The sequence below is a fragment of the Strix aluco genome, chromosome 11, assembly GCF_031877795.1.
Source record: "Strix aluco isolate bStrAlu1 chromosome 11, bStrAlu1.hap1, whole genome shotgun sequence".
In the NCBI taxonomy this organism is placed as follows: domain Eukaryota; kingdom Metazoa; phylum Chordata; class Aves; order Strigiformes; family Strigidae; genus Strix; species Strix aluco.
Window position 1 is genome coordinate 1,622,246 of NC_133941.1, and position 17,176 is coordinate 1,639,421.

Consider the following 17,176-nt stretch of genomic DNA (forward strand, 5'->3'; position numbering starts at 1 on the left):
TTTTTTTTTGATTGTAAAAAAAAGGTTTTCTTTTACCAACCTTTCAACTGTGTAAGAAAATCACATTTTAACTGAATTTTGTTCAGGTTTCTGGAAGGATTTAACTGAGGGTAATGGAAAAAAGACCTTCATATCCCCAAATTTTGTGGCTGCAAACACCATCCTGGTGGCGACATGGCAGCTGAGCGTCAGGCAGGTGAGCGCTGTACTGGGTATGGAAACTGTGTTTAAATAACACTTGCCAAGTTTTCAGTCCAACATGTGGTGGGGCTTTCATTGCTTTTGGGGTCTTTTCAAGCTATAAGGGTGAAGGTCTTTCCCTAAAGAGTCAGGTTGGGTTTCCGTGGTGGCTTGTCCTCATTGGATGCGTTGGAGGGGACCCCACGCTCCAGCTGGCAGCAGCACCCCACCAGTGCAAGAAGCGGAGCCGACCCCTTTTGTCCCCTCAGTGACTCACCTCCTCGGTGGCTCAGTGCGCTTGGGGTTCCCTGCCATGGATCCTCTCCTGCTTTGGGCTGAAATTTCTTGCTGGAGGACATCTGTGTGCCATGACAGGGTGCAGAGAGGGGAAGGGGTGACCTTGACACCCATCTGGGACCTGCTGTTGTCCCCATAAACCCTCTTGCTGGATCTTGTTGCTTTGCTCTGAGCCATTGGCAGGCAGGATTTTTTTGTTTTTTCCTCCTTAATATTTGCTCTATTGTTTTGTTGGAGAACAAAAGCTCAGAAAACCTTCTGGTTGGCCAAATAAATAAATATCTAGTATTTCATGATCGCCAGGATGTTCTTCAATACAAATTGCACCAGTTTTCCCAAGGAGTAAGAGCTCCTGGCATGAAGCCAGGGCCTCCAACGACAGCTACAAATGTCTTTGTTTGCCTTCTCAGTTCCAGTGCAGAGCTAAGCAGAAAAAGATTATCAAGGCCTGCAAATGATTGTGTAATCCACAAATGCACTTTATTTGATTAAATGATAAAATGTGAACCTTCCAGCAATAACATACACCGCTGCCGCCTGAGTCGGCGGTAATTCAGCAAATCTGCAGCAGCCCCGGCGTGCCCGGCGCTGACGGGGCTCAGTGGAGGCAGCCTGCAGCCACCCTGGCTGACCCTGGGGGGGGTGTGGAGGCCCCTGTGCCATCATCTCGCCCCAACTCAGGCTCCAGGTGAGTGGCACATCCCGGGGCACCCGTGTGGGGTCTGAAGGTCTTGTCCAGGGCTGTTTGCACGGGACCTCTACCCTGCGCCATCACTGTGGTCTTGCACTTTCCCTGTGCACCTCCTTGTTCTCGCCAGCCGCATGGAGATTCTCTCCTGCCTTTGGGTCTCTCTATATATTAGGAAGTATTTCTTTGCAGAAGGGGTTGTTGGGCGTTGGAATGGGCTGCCCAGGGCAGGGGGGGAGTCCCCATCCCTGGAGGGGTTGAAGAGTTGGGCTGACCCAGTGCTGAGGGATCTGGTGGAGTTGGGAACGGTCAGTGTGAGGTTCATGGTTGGACTGGAGGAGCTTCAAGGGCTTTTCTAACCGAGATGATTCTGTGATTCTGTGATGAATAGAACAGGATAAATAGGATAGGATAGAATAGAATTAGAATAGAATAGAATAGAATAGAATAGAATAGAATAGAATAGAATAGAATAGAATAGAATAGAATAGAATAGAATAGAATAGAATAGAATAGAATAGAATAATTAAAGCCCAGCTAGAGTATTAACACGGGCTGTGAGCGCCAGGCCATGCGCTGTGTTCAGATGTCTCATGGGAAAGGCCAGAGCAGCATCACGTGGCCTTGCAAGTTGAAGGATACGACGGGGGGTTTCCTCCCACTCCGAGGTGATGATTAAGTTTCTTCTGAGCTGCTGGGAAGAGAAAAAAAAAATATAAAAAAAAAAATCAAATCCATAAATTGTGAAGGCAGCAAGGGCCGAGCAGAGCAACACCCCCTTTCTCTCCCCGCCTGGACTAATGAAAATCGCAGCCACGCTGAGAGATGACTGGTTTATGTTTGTTCTTTGCTTTAAATGTAGTGGTAAAAAGCCCACAGTTTTGGGCTTGGCTCGGAGGTGGGATCATTAGGAGGTGGCAAGCGGCGGCTGATACACATTAATGGGCCACGAGCAGTCAGAGCTTCACTGTATTTTTTTTTTAAACTGAGGCAAATGATTGCTTCAGGAAAACGACCGTCTCCCCTGGTGGAATTAGAGCAGGGGGAAGGGGGAAAATTGATTTATCTTGAATTTTATGGCATTGGATTGACAGCTCCGGAGACGCGAGCCACCCCCCTTCAGAGCCGCAGGGTGGTGGGCAGGTGACATGATTCTGGGTGCTGCCAGCTGCCCCTTTTCAGAGGGTCCCCCTTTGGAGGGGCTGGAGGTGGGGTGCAGCAACCGGGCTGGAGATCACAACCGGCAATCTCGGCCACGACTGTCTAGAGCAATTTTTCTATGTGGTGAAGTCGGTCGAGAAACACCGCTGCAGGCGTCTCACCCATCCCTCTGGTCCCCGATGACTTGGTGACTGACCACAATGTGCCTGGCACGGGTCACCCCGAGCTGGCAAACCCTGGGGTGATGCTCTGGCTGGGGGAGCCCCACTTCTCCCTCAGCTTTTAAGGAGGTGACTGCTCTGATTTTACACGTGTTATTTCTAGGTGTTCCTCCCAGCATTAATACCACTGTGACTGACTTGAACTGGCCTTCCCCTCCCTCTGCTGGAAAAAAGCAGAAATGTCCAGTGTCCATCCTTGGGGCCTTGGCTGGTGGCCAGGGGCATCCTGCTGTCCCCTGGGTGCAGGCGATGTCCCTCAGCAGCCGTAGTGCCACCAGCAACATGGCTCCTGGTAAGTGATGGGGACTGGGCGGGTTATTTCAATGCTGCCTCTGCCATATCACAAGGGATCACGCTGCACATCGTAAAGTCATGAGCTCACAGACCATACAGATCAGTCCAAGTGGGGGAAACCGAGGCACAAGAGCAAAGGTGCTTCACCCAAGGTCACGCAGAAGGTTGCAGCAGGGAAGAAACTGCTCATGACCCGTGCTGCAGTCCCTAGGAAACACGATTTTGTTATGGTCCCAGATGCCTGGGCCACTTTGGCTGTCACACTATCCTGAGCTGGAGTTTTATTTCTTCCCCAAACTGACTTTTTTTTTTCCTTTTTTATGAACGAAATTCTCCCTTTGCAGCTCCTATTCTCTCAGGGGCTCTTCCACTCAGCGGTAGCCCAATTTCCTTTTATAGCTCGTACAATGACTGTCCTAATTACAATTAAAACCGGGAACGCTCTAATCAAATCTTTTACTATTCTAGACAAACTCAGAAAATGAGTAAAATTAGTGACACATGGCGCAAAAAAAAAAAAATTAAAAAGAAGCGCGTGAGCTGGTGTTAATGCAGAGAGAGAGTTAAAGAGGGCAGCGGGATTTCGGGGCTCATCTGCAGTAATTGGCGGCAGGGAGGAGGCAGGAGCGCGGCTGCGGAGCAGGACTGGAGCATCCCTGGGGGCTCCTCCATCCTGCTGACCTGCGCTAGCTGGACACGTTGGTTTGAATAATCCCCCCCCCCCCAGGAGTTACCATGGCAACAAAGCCTTTTGATGGCGAAAACCTTCAGCATCAAGAGTTAATCAGACCCTAAACCAAAATGGGGTTAAAGGCGGAGCAGGGATGTGTGAACAGTGGGGTCACTGGGGCAGAAGAAAGGCAGCGAGTGGAGAGTAAATAACAAGCAAGGGAGAGGGGTCTGACGTCTGCCTGAGCTCGAGCGGACTGCCGGAGGGGGTTTCACTGCGATGGGAAATCGCTGAGGTAAATTTGTAGGCTGGATAATTATTTTTAATTTTCTGAAGGGCTAGCTGGATGATTTCACCACCCTGCTCCATCACGCCTTGCAGCTCTGTGTGCTGGTTAACTAGGGGAAACACCAGGTGCTGTGACATGGAAGGTTGGACACGTGTCCTACCTGGGTGGAAATGTGGCCCTCAGCTGGTGTCCGGCCAAGGGATGGGGCTTCAGGCCAGAGCAGGGCTTGCTAGAGCTTGAAGGGCTGCACGTGCCATGGGCTGACTCCACATGTGTTAGTTTGGGTGAGGGTGTGAGCATGCTACTCCAGATTTACCAGATAGGAATCCATGATGTGAAGATGTGGGCTCCCATGTGTTTGGGAGGAGACAGAGAAGGAGGAATCATGGCTCCATTTCTTGGATTACTGCTCCTGGATCATGTAAGGGTTGCAGAGGTAGGACAGAGACAAAGCCAAGGAGTTAAACCCTTTCTGTAGTTTCCTGCTAATTTGGGGTTATAGATCCTGTTTGGATTATCATGGTTGATGGTTGTTCCTGGCATTGCCTCAGAATCCCAGAATCACCCAGGTTGGAAAAGCCCTTGCAAAATCCTCCAGTCCAACCATGAACCTCACCCTGACCGTTCCCAACTCCACCAGATCCCTCAGCGCTGGGTCAACCCGACTCTTCAACCCCTCCAGGGATGGGGACTCCCCCCCTGCCCTGGGCAGCCCATTCCAACGCCCAACAACCCCTTCTGCAAAGAAATCCTTCCTAAGAGCCAGTCTGACCCTGCCCTGGATAGGTCGTTTGTCTTCAGTGCTAGCGAGGTTTGCAAGGGGTTGATGGAGGGCAAGGAGTGAACTGGGATTCAGGAAAACAAAACCTGGAGTGTTCTTCCTACCATTGGATACCAAATGATGAAAACTGGTGCTGGCAGGGTGAGGATGTCTTTTATGCTAGAGAAAGCAGATGTTTGCAGCTAATCCCAACATTCTGGTGTTACAGTGGCCAGGATTTGGGAGGTCTCTCTGAATGTAGGGTCTCACAGAGGTAGGAGGAAGGACAGCACACCATTGTGGGGAGGAACCTGTGTTCATTAATATCAGGATGTATGGGAAGAGTCTGCCCAAGGTGAGGGTCAGTGTTACAGTCGGGAAAGGGTTAAAAGAAAGGAGATCTGGTTTCTGCAGAACTGGGTGAAGCAGAAGAGCTCCCAAAGAGCCAGGGTTGTTGTGTCTCACGTAGCCTTGTGCCCCAATTTTCAAGCAATTTAGTATCATGAAAGGCCTCATGTTGGACCTGCCCAATGAATCAGTGTCCTCCCAGTCCCAAACTGTGGCGAGATATTCCCCCAACTGCTTCTTTGACACAACTGCAGGTTTGCAGTCTCCACCAGCAACATACAACTCGGCTTCCCCATGCCTCACGCTCAGTATGTTTTTCCTGCTGACCAGCCTAAATCTTCTTTGTTGCAGTTTAATCCCCTTTCTACTGGTCCTGCTCAGCAGAGAGGTGAAGACCAGGTTCCTCACAGATGCTGTTTTTGGAAGGATGTCTAACTCCTATCAGGTCCCCTCCAAGGTCTGAGTTATCTCCAACTCTCCCCCCGGGTCTTGTTTTTGGAGAGATCTGGAGGTTCAGCAGGGAGGGGAAATGTCCTGGGCAAAATGAGTGATCAAACAGCCTTATATCTGAAAGTTTATCAGCTTTCCATGCAGACTGTGCAGTCTCACAGCTGGATGCACCCCGTCAGCTCCCACGATGGAGCCGGGTGGCGATTAGATTCGGTTACAACACATTAACAAGGAGCTGGTTGCTCTCCTCACTCCTTCCCCTCACTCTCCATCTTTATTAGTTTGTCAAAGTACTTTCAAGTATAATACTTATATTTTATAGGTCTGAAGCACGAGATTATTCAATTTGCTTTATAGGCCCAGTTTGATAAATCCACTTGGAAGCCCACGCTGTGGTAATTGAAATGCACTGCCTGGGGAGGAGGGAATTTCAGCACTGGTTTCAGCCTTCGCTTCTGACTGCTGCCAGCCAGTTGCATGGGCAGGAGTCAGTGAAACCTGATGGGATTTACAGGGCAGGAGCTGCCAGGGGGGCCCAGGTGGGTCTGGGTGAGATAGGAGCTGGGAAAGCTGCTGGGACAAAGCACTCTGAAAATGTTAATTCCTTTCTCATCCTCTTGTTCTGATCTTTTTGACCCAACCGAGCCCCAAGGACTGTTGAACTGTTGGGGCCCAAATTGAAATTACAAATTACACTGAAAGCCAGAGGATGGCCAGGAGTTCAGCATGACTGCCACCAGGATATTTTACATGCCTCCCGGAACAGCATTTGATAATTCATCCCTGTCTGCGCTGAGCCATCAGCAGCTGAATTTCTCAGCTGCAGCCAAATGAACAGGGGCTGAAAGCAGACTCTCCGGGCAGAAAAAGCCTCTTTGAAGGAGTTGGACACCTTCCTACTGGAAGGAGTGAGGCATGTGGGGAACTTTCACCTTCGCCACAGTAGCAGGAGACTGTGCCTTGAGGAAAATTCGGATGCTTGAGGTTGGGTCTGAGGCAGGGAGGAGGACTCGGTCATGAATCTCAGGTTCACGAGGCTCTTGGGAGCCAGTCAGTCTCTCTCACACCTACTCCACTCTTGTTTTGGGGGATTTGAACGAAAGCTTTGAGCTTTATGTTTATTAAGGAATAATATATCACCATGCTTGTGACACAGGGACTTGGTACAGTGACCCAAGAAGCCTTTCTCAGCCTCGTGTTACAGATGTCCTTGATGTCCAGCTCTTCATCTGAAGTTTGCTAATTGGTCTTGGTTGCTGGCATTAGCTGAACCTACCTGTGGCAGACTAGTTCTTTTTCCAACCTAGCATTAGCTCTCAGAGGGGCAGCAGTCCCCAAAAGCACATGGTTTGAAAGCTGGCGTTTAACGAAAGGCTTGTCCGCTGCTAAACCTCTCATCAGGTTTTGGTCTTACGATGCAGCAACGCCTGAGGCTCCAGGGAAAGGGGTTGAAACACTGGAAGTGCAGGGACCTTGCAATCCTCTGGGTCTTGTCTCTGAGAGTACCTTGGCTAAAGGTTGCTGTGCTGTGTGTTGAATTGAGGTCTTTAATTCAAATGTTAGAAATTTCATCTCACTGTTCAACAAAAAAAGTCAACCTTACGCTGAAAGCAGTATCGATCCTACATGACACCAAATATTCTGCAAAAGCCTTGGAAAACGTTGAGAATGTTGGTTGTTGGTTTATTGCTTGAAAGATTTGGTTTTGGGTAAAAAGATGCTAGTTTTTCCAAATGAAAAGTCTGAAAAATGTCACAGCCAGATCTAGTAAAGACCTCACTAGATGGAACTGATTGGGTATGAAGAGGCACCAGTCTCCAGATTTCTGCCTGCCCTGAGGGCACAAAGCTGTGTGCAGAAAGTGTGTTTTGAAGACAGTTTTTAGGAGACAGCCCTGTCTGCTTCATCCTTCCCACAGGCACAGAGGACAACCCTTTCTGCTTGTTCCCTGCTGGTTGCGATGAAGGGAGGTGGCATGAGCTGTAGCTGGGAGGTGCACCCCAGAGCTTTGCCTCCGAACTTTCCCACCACAGCCGGGCTTTGCACGGCAGTCGGAGGAGGGATGAGACTGTCAGCTCATTGTTTCTGCTGCAGAAGTTGCCCTTCTTTTCCTCTTTTAGACTTCATCCCCCAGGGCTGATAATACAGCATTTCCCAGAAGGGCTAAATTTAAAGCAAATGGAAGCATATTATATTTTTGGCTGCAGTAGGTAGAACTGTATAACACTCTGCCTTCATTTTTGCTTTCTCTCTGTGCAGAGTGTATATCATAGGCTGTCATTGTATTTAAATAATAAAGCAGAACCAGGATTATTTTGTACACTTTTTTCCTCCTCTCTGATCTCCCCATTGAAAAATGCACAGAAAGCAACAGATGTTTCGACTTTGTAGCTTGAACCTTCTCAGCTGTTTGAAGATTTGATGTAAAGTTCTTTGAACATCAGTTTCAGAGGAGACTCTCTTAGTAACGGTTGCCATGCAAAATTCATAATTAATGAAGATTTCAGGGTTATGGTGGGTTTTAAAAATGTTATTTCATTATTAGCGTTATTATTTTGCACTGTGCTTAATCAGCGCAGAGGAGTAGCGTCATCCAACTGGAAGAAACGGCGTCACAACTGCACCCCGGCGTGGGGCACGGACTCGGGGTGCCTTCCCCAGGCTGTGCAGCTCAGCGGTAGCCAGAAGGGCTCTCTGGCTACCAGTGAGGCGGCATGGATGCTGATTTAGGCAGGGGGCTGTTGAAAGGCACCTGGTAATTAGCTGCTGGGGTTCAGGCACTTACCTGCTGCCCACTGTCTCAAAGCAAGGAACTGGTTTAACTCAGAGGCCTGGATTACCCTCTAGTGGCTGCAGTTTAAATAAGAGGAGGGAAGTGTGTTTCTTGCAGGCGTGGCTGCGATGCACTAAATGCTCCTGGAGTGTAGAGGGCAAGCCAGGAGGCTGTAGGGGATCAGACATCAGTGCTGTGGGGGATACCGGGGCCCAGAGCCCACCCCCCCCCAGGAAGAGCATCTGCTGTAGCGTGATGCAGATGCCTGGGGTAGCCGCAGTGTGATACCCGGTGCCTGGTTGCCAGCACCAGGAGGGCTGTTTTTGGAAGGGCTTGCTGCTGGGAATGTGGTGGCCAGGCTGCCTGGCACAGCATCGTGCTGTTGTGGCTATCATACCAGTGCAGCTCTTCAGAGTCGTCTTCGGGATGTCTAAAGCAGATGGCAGCATCACTGTGGGTAGGCAAGGAAAAGCTGTGGCGCAGGGATGGGCTGTGGGTTTTCTCATGTTGCCACCCAACAGCTGCGCTGGGTATTTCTGGCACGGGGTGATGCTGCTCTCTGTCATGTCAAGGGATGTGGCAGGACCTTTGCTGGGCTGGCCCTGGCTGTAGCATCCTGTTTAGCAATAGCAGACATGCCACTGCCTGCACTAGTCCAGATTTTGGGCAGCCTAAATGAGATTTTTTTCCATTGGGTCCAACCCTCTGTTAATGCTCCAGGGAGATTTGGGCTCACAGCAAATGGACCATCCCCTGTTTTTAAGGCAGAACATGAGTGACTTTAGGGTGTGCTTGGCCATAAGGCAGCTGGCGTGCAGGCATGTGTCTCACCGGTGAGACTGAGCGTCCCTGGCATGCCTTGGGAGAGGCAGCGGCTCAGCCCTGTCAGCCACGACCAGGGACACTCCGCTGCCACCAGCAAGCCACCACTGGCTGCCGTGGCAGAGCCAGTCAAGTCATGCATCTAATTGGTGTCTATTGGATTTTTTTCCTGCAGCTACAGTTTGTGCTACTTATTGTGACATTCATGAGAAGCAGTGATTTGGGGTTGTTTGTGTGTTTGACTCAGAGGATTTCTCCATGCTGGTATCTGAGACTTCCCCCCCCCCATCCTGAAGGCTGTTTTTCTGTGTCACTGGGCTGAAATAAGAGGGGAGGCTTTTAGGTCGTGGGGTTGTGGGCTGGGCAGAGTCAAAGGAGCAGAGGAACAAGAGCACAGCCAGGCTAGCCGCCAAGGCAGCTGGGGGGCTGTGCCACTCTCCTCACTGCTGATGCCCCAGGACATGGTGGCAAGGCTGTCCCTGCCCAGCATCAAGGCTGTCCTCCAGCACGTCACCATCGTGTCACCGCACACTCCAGCTGTTTGCTGCACCTCGGTGGCCGTGGACAGAGCGGACAGGCTGGGCAGCAGTGGGGCTACGAAGTCTTGGTGTGGCACATGTCCGCCTGCAGTTGTGCTGGGTTTTCTGCCTGCAGAGTTGTAACTCCAGAGCAGGTGGTGGCTTCTCCCCTTGGAGGTGAGCAGGGAGTGGGTGGAATGTGGATTCTCCTAACCCTGTCAGACCCGTCATGTCTCCAGTCTGGCTGGGTTTCCTCTTGGATTTCCACCTAGGAACTATTAGCAGTGTGTCTGAGGGACAGTGACTGTGGGTGAGGCACAGAGCGAGAGAAAATGATGGAGAAGCTCTGAAATGCACCTTCTGCAAGAGATGTGCATCTTAGCCAAGGCTTACATGTTTGTAACATGCCCTTGTTGATAGATGGGGCAAAGTCTTGGAGGTTCTGGGCATGGATAAACCAGCTGGGACTTAGCAGAGGTTCTCCCCTCAGCCCTGATACATCTCCTCCTCACCAGGGAGGATTGGGCTGGAAATGTCTGACTTAAGCACCTGAGATTTTGAGGCATTCCAGAAGCTAAATCTATGTTTCTTAGCTGAGCCTGGTCTGCAGAGTACGTGGAGTCCCACCCACCCCATGAACACCAGAGCCATCAGTTCTGGGCTTGGTCAGCGGTTGAATTCTGCTGTTCAGCTCCAGCACCGGGCCCAGCACCATGTTAACAAGCTGTGGTGGTGCAGGACATGCTGGTGCAATACGATGTGTTGCAACCCTCATCCCTCAGTGAAGTTTCATGTCCCCAGGACGTTGACCGCTGTGATGCTGGACCTGATGGTCCCTCCTTGAAGCTCAGGTTTCCATGCAGTCAGAAATGGCCGTAATGGGCTGGGTGCTGCCAGCTGACCTGTCCTCTGACCAGGGAGAAATACCTCTGCTGATGTTTCTGAAAGAAAAAGAGGAGAGAGGCTTGACTTGGAGAGGTGTGTGCAGCCGGGGACAGTTCTTGGTTGTACCAGGCTGTCTGGTAGTCCACTTGTCGGGGCTCTGGGCATTGTGTTCGCCCCATCGTCCTTCAGGGAATGCGATGCAATATGTGGTGACAGCACACAGAGCTGTCAGACTTGGCCTGTCATCCTCAACCAATGCAAGAGAGACCTCCAGGGCTTGCGGCCCTCCTCTCCTGACCAGTTTGCTGAGCTGTGTACATGTGAGGGGCATCACGGTAGCTGTCATCCTCCTTCTTCTTCCCAGACTGGCCAGTCAGCTCCTTGTGCAAATGTCTCTGCCCTTTTTGTCCATCTGGAGATGAAGGACACCTTCCCCCTCCCTCTGGTCCTTCCTTTGGGATCATCTCTGCTGTGATGCTGGGCTCCAGCCTGAGCAGAAGGCGCTGGTAGCATGTGAAGGTGCTAGAGGGTGCAGTGAAGGTCAAAGGGGCTTCCTGCAGGTGCTCATCTCCTGTCCAGGTACTTTTTGGGGATGTCATGGGCCAGCAACGTCTGCCAGAGAGGAGTTTGAGTGAGGTCGCTCTGATTTTGGGAATGAGGAATAGAGTGCAGCTGTTTTGAACCATGCTGGGTCACTCACCTTGGTCCAAAGACGGGGCCCTGCTGCATTTTATATACTTACCTTTTTATTTACTTTTATTTGTAGGTGTCTCTGCAGTACTAAGAAGAAACACTCCTGCAAACCCAAAGGACCCATATTCCTGCAGGTGAGCCTCAGTCCACGCAGCCACCTCCACTCAGTTATAATAAGAAGTCCCCACTCCTCCTTCACCTCTTAATCCTTTCTGTCTCACCTCCACCTCTTGGGCAAGCTGAGCTTCACAGGATGGTAACTCTCCCCTTGCAAGCAGGAGTGGTGGCTCTAGCAGGGTGCAGCCAGCACTGCCCCTTCTCACCGCCGCGTCGCCCGCTGCCCTGCGACAGCGTCAGCCCTCACTGAACCCCCTCTTGAATAACCCGCCATGGCAGATGTGGCCTCGCAGCCCTGACGGGGCTCTGTGCTCAGCAGAGGAGAATGGCTCCGGACTCTAATCCAAGCAGACAGATTGAGGTCAAACGCACCCTTCATGCAACAAGCGGAGAAGGGCAGGGGAAGGGGAGGGGACATGTGTGTGGTGGGCAGCAAGGAGGAGGAGAGCCCTGTGGGGATCCCCCAGGCGCCTGGTGAGGTCTGGGACCGGGCAGCCTGGCCCCCTCCCCATCCCCTCTTCCCTTGGGGTTGCGAGAGGCTGGGGAGGGCAAGGGATGGCAGGCAGCGTGTGCGGCATGAGGCACAGCGAGGGCAGCCTGGTTGGTGCCAGTCAGCGTGCAAGCACGATGGGGTGGGCTGGAGCAGCACTGGGCATGTTTCTACCAGCATTCCTTGGCCCTTCTCTGTTGTGGTTTAGGCTCCTGAGACCCTGCCAAAGCTGAGGAAGGTGGAAAGGTGTCTCCTTTGGACAAGGCTCAGGGGGAATAAAAGCCAAATGTGCCTCACCTTCCTGGCAGCCTTAGGATTCACAGCACTGGGGACTGACCTGTCCACTCCCATGCCAAGATACAGGCTCAGAGGTGTAGGAGGTTTTATTGCTAAACCACTTTGGCTGCTGGTGTCCACCTCTCTGCCTGGTTGCATGTAAATTCCTGCAGGCAGAAGAGCCAAACTGCCCACCACAGAGCACCCCTCTGCCTCCTGCCCCACTCCCAGCACCTGCGCTTGGCTTATCCCCGCTGCCAAACTGAGTGGCAAGAGATGAGCAACAAGGAACTGAGCAGCTGGAGGAGGATTAAGTCTGTTCAAGTTTGCTCTTTTGTGGTGCTTTGGCATTTGTGTGCTATGTTGTGGATGCTGCTTGCTGCTGGCAGGGCAGGACTTGCGACGCTCCTTGGTTCACATCCAGGCTTTGGTGTGGAGGGTTTCACCAGTATCATCGAGCAGATGGCACAAATAATGTGGAGTAAAAGAAGGGACAAGGATATAAAAAAATAATCCCCCCCCAAAATGGAGAGCTCTGGCTGAACAGTCTCCTTTTGCAGGGTCTGGTGGTTGTTGCAAAAAAACACAGTACATTGAGCTCATAAAAAATATACCCGGGCATTGGGATACTTGGATCTCCCAAGCAGTGGCTGTTCCCCATAGCATGTGCATAAGGACATGGTGCATGTTAAGATGAGCTCTGTGCTCCCTGGGAACCACCGAGCCTGCTGGTACCTTCTCATTTGGCTTAGGATGGAGATGGCTCAGTTTTCTTTTGTACCAGGTAAGTTTATGTTATTAAGAAAGTCTTGAGTGGCTCTGAAACCTTCTGCTCCCAGCTGGTATTTCTTGGGCATGTCTAAACTGTGCAATACCCCATGATACATGAACCTTTCCCCTGTTTGCCAGGAGGTGCACAGAGGTGTGTGTTGCATGGCCAAAGTCCCCCGCGGGTGCCCAGGACCCTGCTCCTCCCCAATGTCCAAAGGTGGTGATGTCTCCACGGTCTGACGAGCTCAGGCAGAGGAGCCAGGAGCTGCATGGGGCTGGGCTGCTCTGATGCAAATCCTGTTAGTGGTGAAGAGGGATGAGAGGGAGAGAAGTGTGGAAAGAGAATCAGCTCCAGACAGAATATATGTATTTTTTTGCCTGCTCCCCGGGAGACTTTTGAGAGTCTCAGAGCAGCATTTCACATAGTTGCTCAAGTGGAACTGCTCTGAATAAATAGTTGCATTTCAGCAGTGGAGATTTAAAACCCAGGTCTTGGCAATTTCTGGCTGCTGAAAATCCCTTGGTACTTTTCAGAGTAGTGGGTGTGTTAACCCCAGTACCTTGGCCAAATTCCCAGCTGGGAACCACCTCATAAAATCCCTTTCATACTCTTAGCAGGCACCATCTTAAAAATCTTTCCTCCTTCTTTTTTTTTTTTCATTGTTTGCCCTAGCTGCCTCCCTGTTCTGATGAGGCATAAGTCTGAGTTTAGATATGTTTCTAGCTAGCTTATGTATTTTTAGTACCCATGTCATCCTTCCACTTCCATTGCTTTTTCCCTTGTTTACTAACTACAGTTGGGATGGAGACAGCGATCGCATCTCCTTCAGCCAAATAAACCAAAAATTCATGTGCCCCCTCTTCTTGGGCCATGTCCCACCCGCTGGTTGTCCTGGCAGCCTTTCTGTGCATCTATTGCTGCTCTTGAGAGTGGATGACTAGTTTATCTCATGAGTTGGGTGATGTCCTCCTCTGCTGGAAACTCTCCCCTGCATACACCTTAGGATCGAATTTGCCTGCTTTGTGGCTGTATATCACTAATCATCCGGTAATTACTTCCTACAAGCAGGGTCTTTTCCTCTTCAGTCGTTTTCAACTTATGAATTCCCCATTTGCTGTAGAAATTCTTGAAAACTACAGAGTTTGCTTCAGGGATTGAGCCATCCTCCAACTGTGCTTCCACTGTGATATCCACATTGTCTTCCCTGGTTTCCTCCTGCTTCTTATGGGTTAGTTTAATTAAGATGAGCTCATTAGGGAAATTGTTGACCAGGGCAGGTTCTGAGACCACTCTGCAGGGAAGTCCACTGCCAACTGCCCTGCAGCTGAACTGGCCCCTTACCTCCCTGTCCACCAAATCCCAATCTGCTGCTACATTGCCTGGGCTAAGCCTCATCCCCTTGACCATAAGACTGCATTAAATGATTCACTAAAATGCATATTTTCCTTAATCTAGAAGATCAATTATTAACAGAAAAAGTGAGACAAAAATGAAAACAATCCCAAACTGGATAGTCTGGCATCCCCCATGTTTCACAACCCTCCCCAGTCTTTGCTTCTCCCCTTGTGCATTGGGTTGGCAGCTGCTCAGATTGCTTTTTCATCCTTCTTACTTACATGTGCTGTATTTTATGTTCTCCACCTCCTTACTGTTGGATTTATTGAAGCCCTTGCTCCCCGTCCTGTCATTTCATGGAGTAGTTCCTCCAGGAATTTGGGCTGGGAGCTACCTGACTGCATGACTTGATCACAGGAAGATCTTGGATCTTCACTTCCATCTCAGCTGTCATAAGTACATTTTCCAGATAGGTCACCCATCTAAGTTCATATGTTTATAATTATTGTCCCTGTCCAGAGCTGCTGAGAAGAATTCATTTAGTCTTGGGACCTCACCTAGATGTTCTGTGAACTCTCTTCCCCCATCCTGCATCACAGCACTGCTTGTTCTGTCTTTATTATCTTTGAGTTTGTATGTCCAGAGAACCTTTCTCTATTTGTTTTAATATCCTTCCCCAGGTCTAACTCACTTTGACTTCTGACATTTCTCACTCCATCTCTTCTATTTCACAGCCCCTAAAAACTGCTGTGTTTGCTGCTTAGTCATTTCCCTTTCTATGCTCTCTTCTTATTCCTTTTATCCCCATTATTCCAGCAAGTTAGGAGCTGCTCAGGAGCTGCTCCTTCAATATTTTTTTCCATGTTTGGGATGCAGTCTCCAGGGAGTTTTGCGTTTGGTTCAAAGACATTTGAACCTCCCTTTTATATCCAAGGTTGGGTTTGCCCTTTTGAAACCAGGGACCTTTAGGCAGCACTCTGCTGTTGTTTACCTGTCTGTTCTTTTTAAAACAAGTCAAAATAAGGCAAGATATAATAATAATAAATCGCTCTGTCCAAGGTTATTTTCCAGTTCCAGCTCTTCCACAGTGTTCTTATCACTCACCAATATTGAGTCTAAAACACTGTCATGTCTTGGTGATGCATCTATGGTTGATGTTAAGTCTTTAACCATTGCAGGTAGGATGCTTGAGCTTTTCTCTTCCAGTTTCTGATTTTTGGTTTTTGTTTGGGAAGTCAGTTTCCAAAACTATTTTCATAGTATTTTTTGTAGTTTCTCTCTCTTTGTTAATAATGTTAACAGAAATCAGAGAGTCCATCCAAACCCATCGCTGCTGCTCCAGGGAGGATTTTCAGCACTGTCCTAATAGAGCTACTTTTATTTCTTTTGCCAAGTGGTAGTGGCCCCAGATGACCTTCTTCCATCCTGTCATACATCTTCACCCATCACATGAGTGAAGGTGTTGTTGCCTTGCCACCTCCTCTTTCCTGAGGGAAGCAGAGCCATTGGGACCTTAGCTCCACCAGGTTTCCTGCTCCTGGTTTCTGTCACCTGTCCAGCACTGGGGTCATGCCATGCATGTTGTGCTGTCCCATTAGGTATATCCTTTGCCTAAGGGAGTCTGTGACAGCGAGGGGTGTGAACAGAAGGGCTGAGCAAGTGCCCTACATAATGGTCCACCCTGCCCAGCTCTTTCCTCCTGGGTGACCTGTCCAGCCTAGGTCTCTTTGGCTGTGTATCTTGCAACACAGAGTCTTTTTCTCTTCTTCAGCCTTTTTGTAGATCGGGCTGCTGAGGCCGAGTCACTGGAGCTTCCCACCCCACTAATAGCCCCAGCCCCAGCTCTGCCTCTCTGGTGCAGTCCTCTGATGACCAGGAGTGGGGAGCCGGCAGCTCCTGCTGTGTGTACAGCTCCTGCTCGCCCTCAGCAGCTGTGCAGAAACATGTTTTCCTCTGAACCTTTTCCATAATTGCCTTCCTTTTTTTTTTTTTTTTTTTCTGTAGCATATTGGCAGTGTCTTTTGGTCTCTGAGCCTCTTGGGACCCTCAGGAGAAAACATGAGCTGATTTCTTCTGGAGGGGGAATGAGCAGCCTCCAACTTGCCGGCCTGGGTGGATTATCTTGTCCTCTTGGTTTTAATAAGCTGCACAAGATTAAAGAATGACTGTGGATTAGGTGTTGCTTTTTTTTTTTTTTTCCCCCCAAGTTTTAGCTTGGCACATAATTGGAGGCAGAACAGAGGATTCTGGGTCCTCGTGCACCACCGCCTTTCACACTGGCACTGGCAGTAAACCTATAGTGAATCCAGGCAGCAGATAGGGACCAAGGGGTTTGTGGCTTTGAAGGACTGACATGTTGTTAAACATTTTGCAGTGTTTGAACTGTTTGTATGTGTTGGTTTTGTTTTCTTCCCCCCACCCCCTCCACTTCATCTTCAACAGCTCCCTCACCACAAACCTGATTTTAAAAATACATGCACTTATTAATTTATGAGCTGTGGTCAGTGCTGTGGGAAGAGAGACCTGGAGAGAAAAGGAGTCTGTGCAGGCGGCAGGGCCGTAATGAGATCAGGGATGGGGAGGCTCTGCCTTTGGACTCTGCTCCTGCTTTCGCCGAGACGCTTGATCCTCAAGTGAATGAACATAGCACATGACAGTGTCAGCTCTCCAGCAGCTTAATATTTCTGCGGATGATTGATAGCACAGTGTATAGGACCTTCAGACATAAGGATGGGAAAGTTTAGACCACAAATATCCTGTGTTAATGGCTGATAGCAGTGCCTAGAGGAGAGCACAGCAGGAGAGCAAGTCCCCTGATGCTCTCCTCCGCTTCCCCGGGCAGCAGTGACCATAGCCTGGGGCAGACAGTCCAGCTGTTCATCTCTGTGAGGGGCAAGGAAGGGGCTGTTTCTGTTTCTTTCATATTTTATAGCAACATATCCACAGATGCTCTTACCTGGCGTGTTACAAGTCCTGGGTACCTCTGTTAATGATGGAAAAAATGGAGTCAAAGGAGGGTGCCGGCTCCTTCGCACAGAGGAAGAATCACGGCAAGAGGGAATGGCCTCAAGCTGCGCCAGGGCAGGGTCAGACTGGCTCTTAGGAAGGATTTCTTTGCAGAAGGGGTTGTTGGGCGT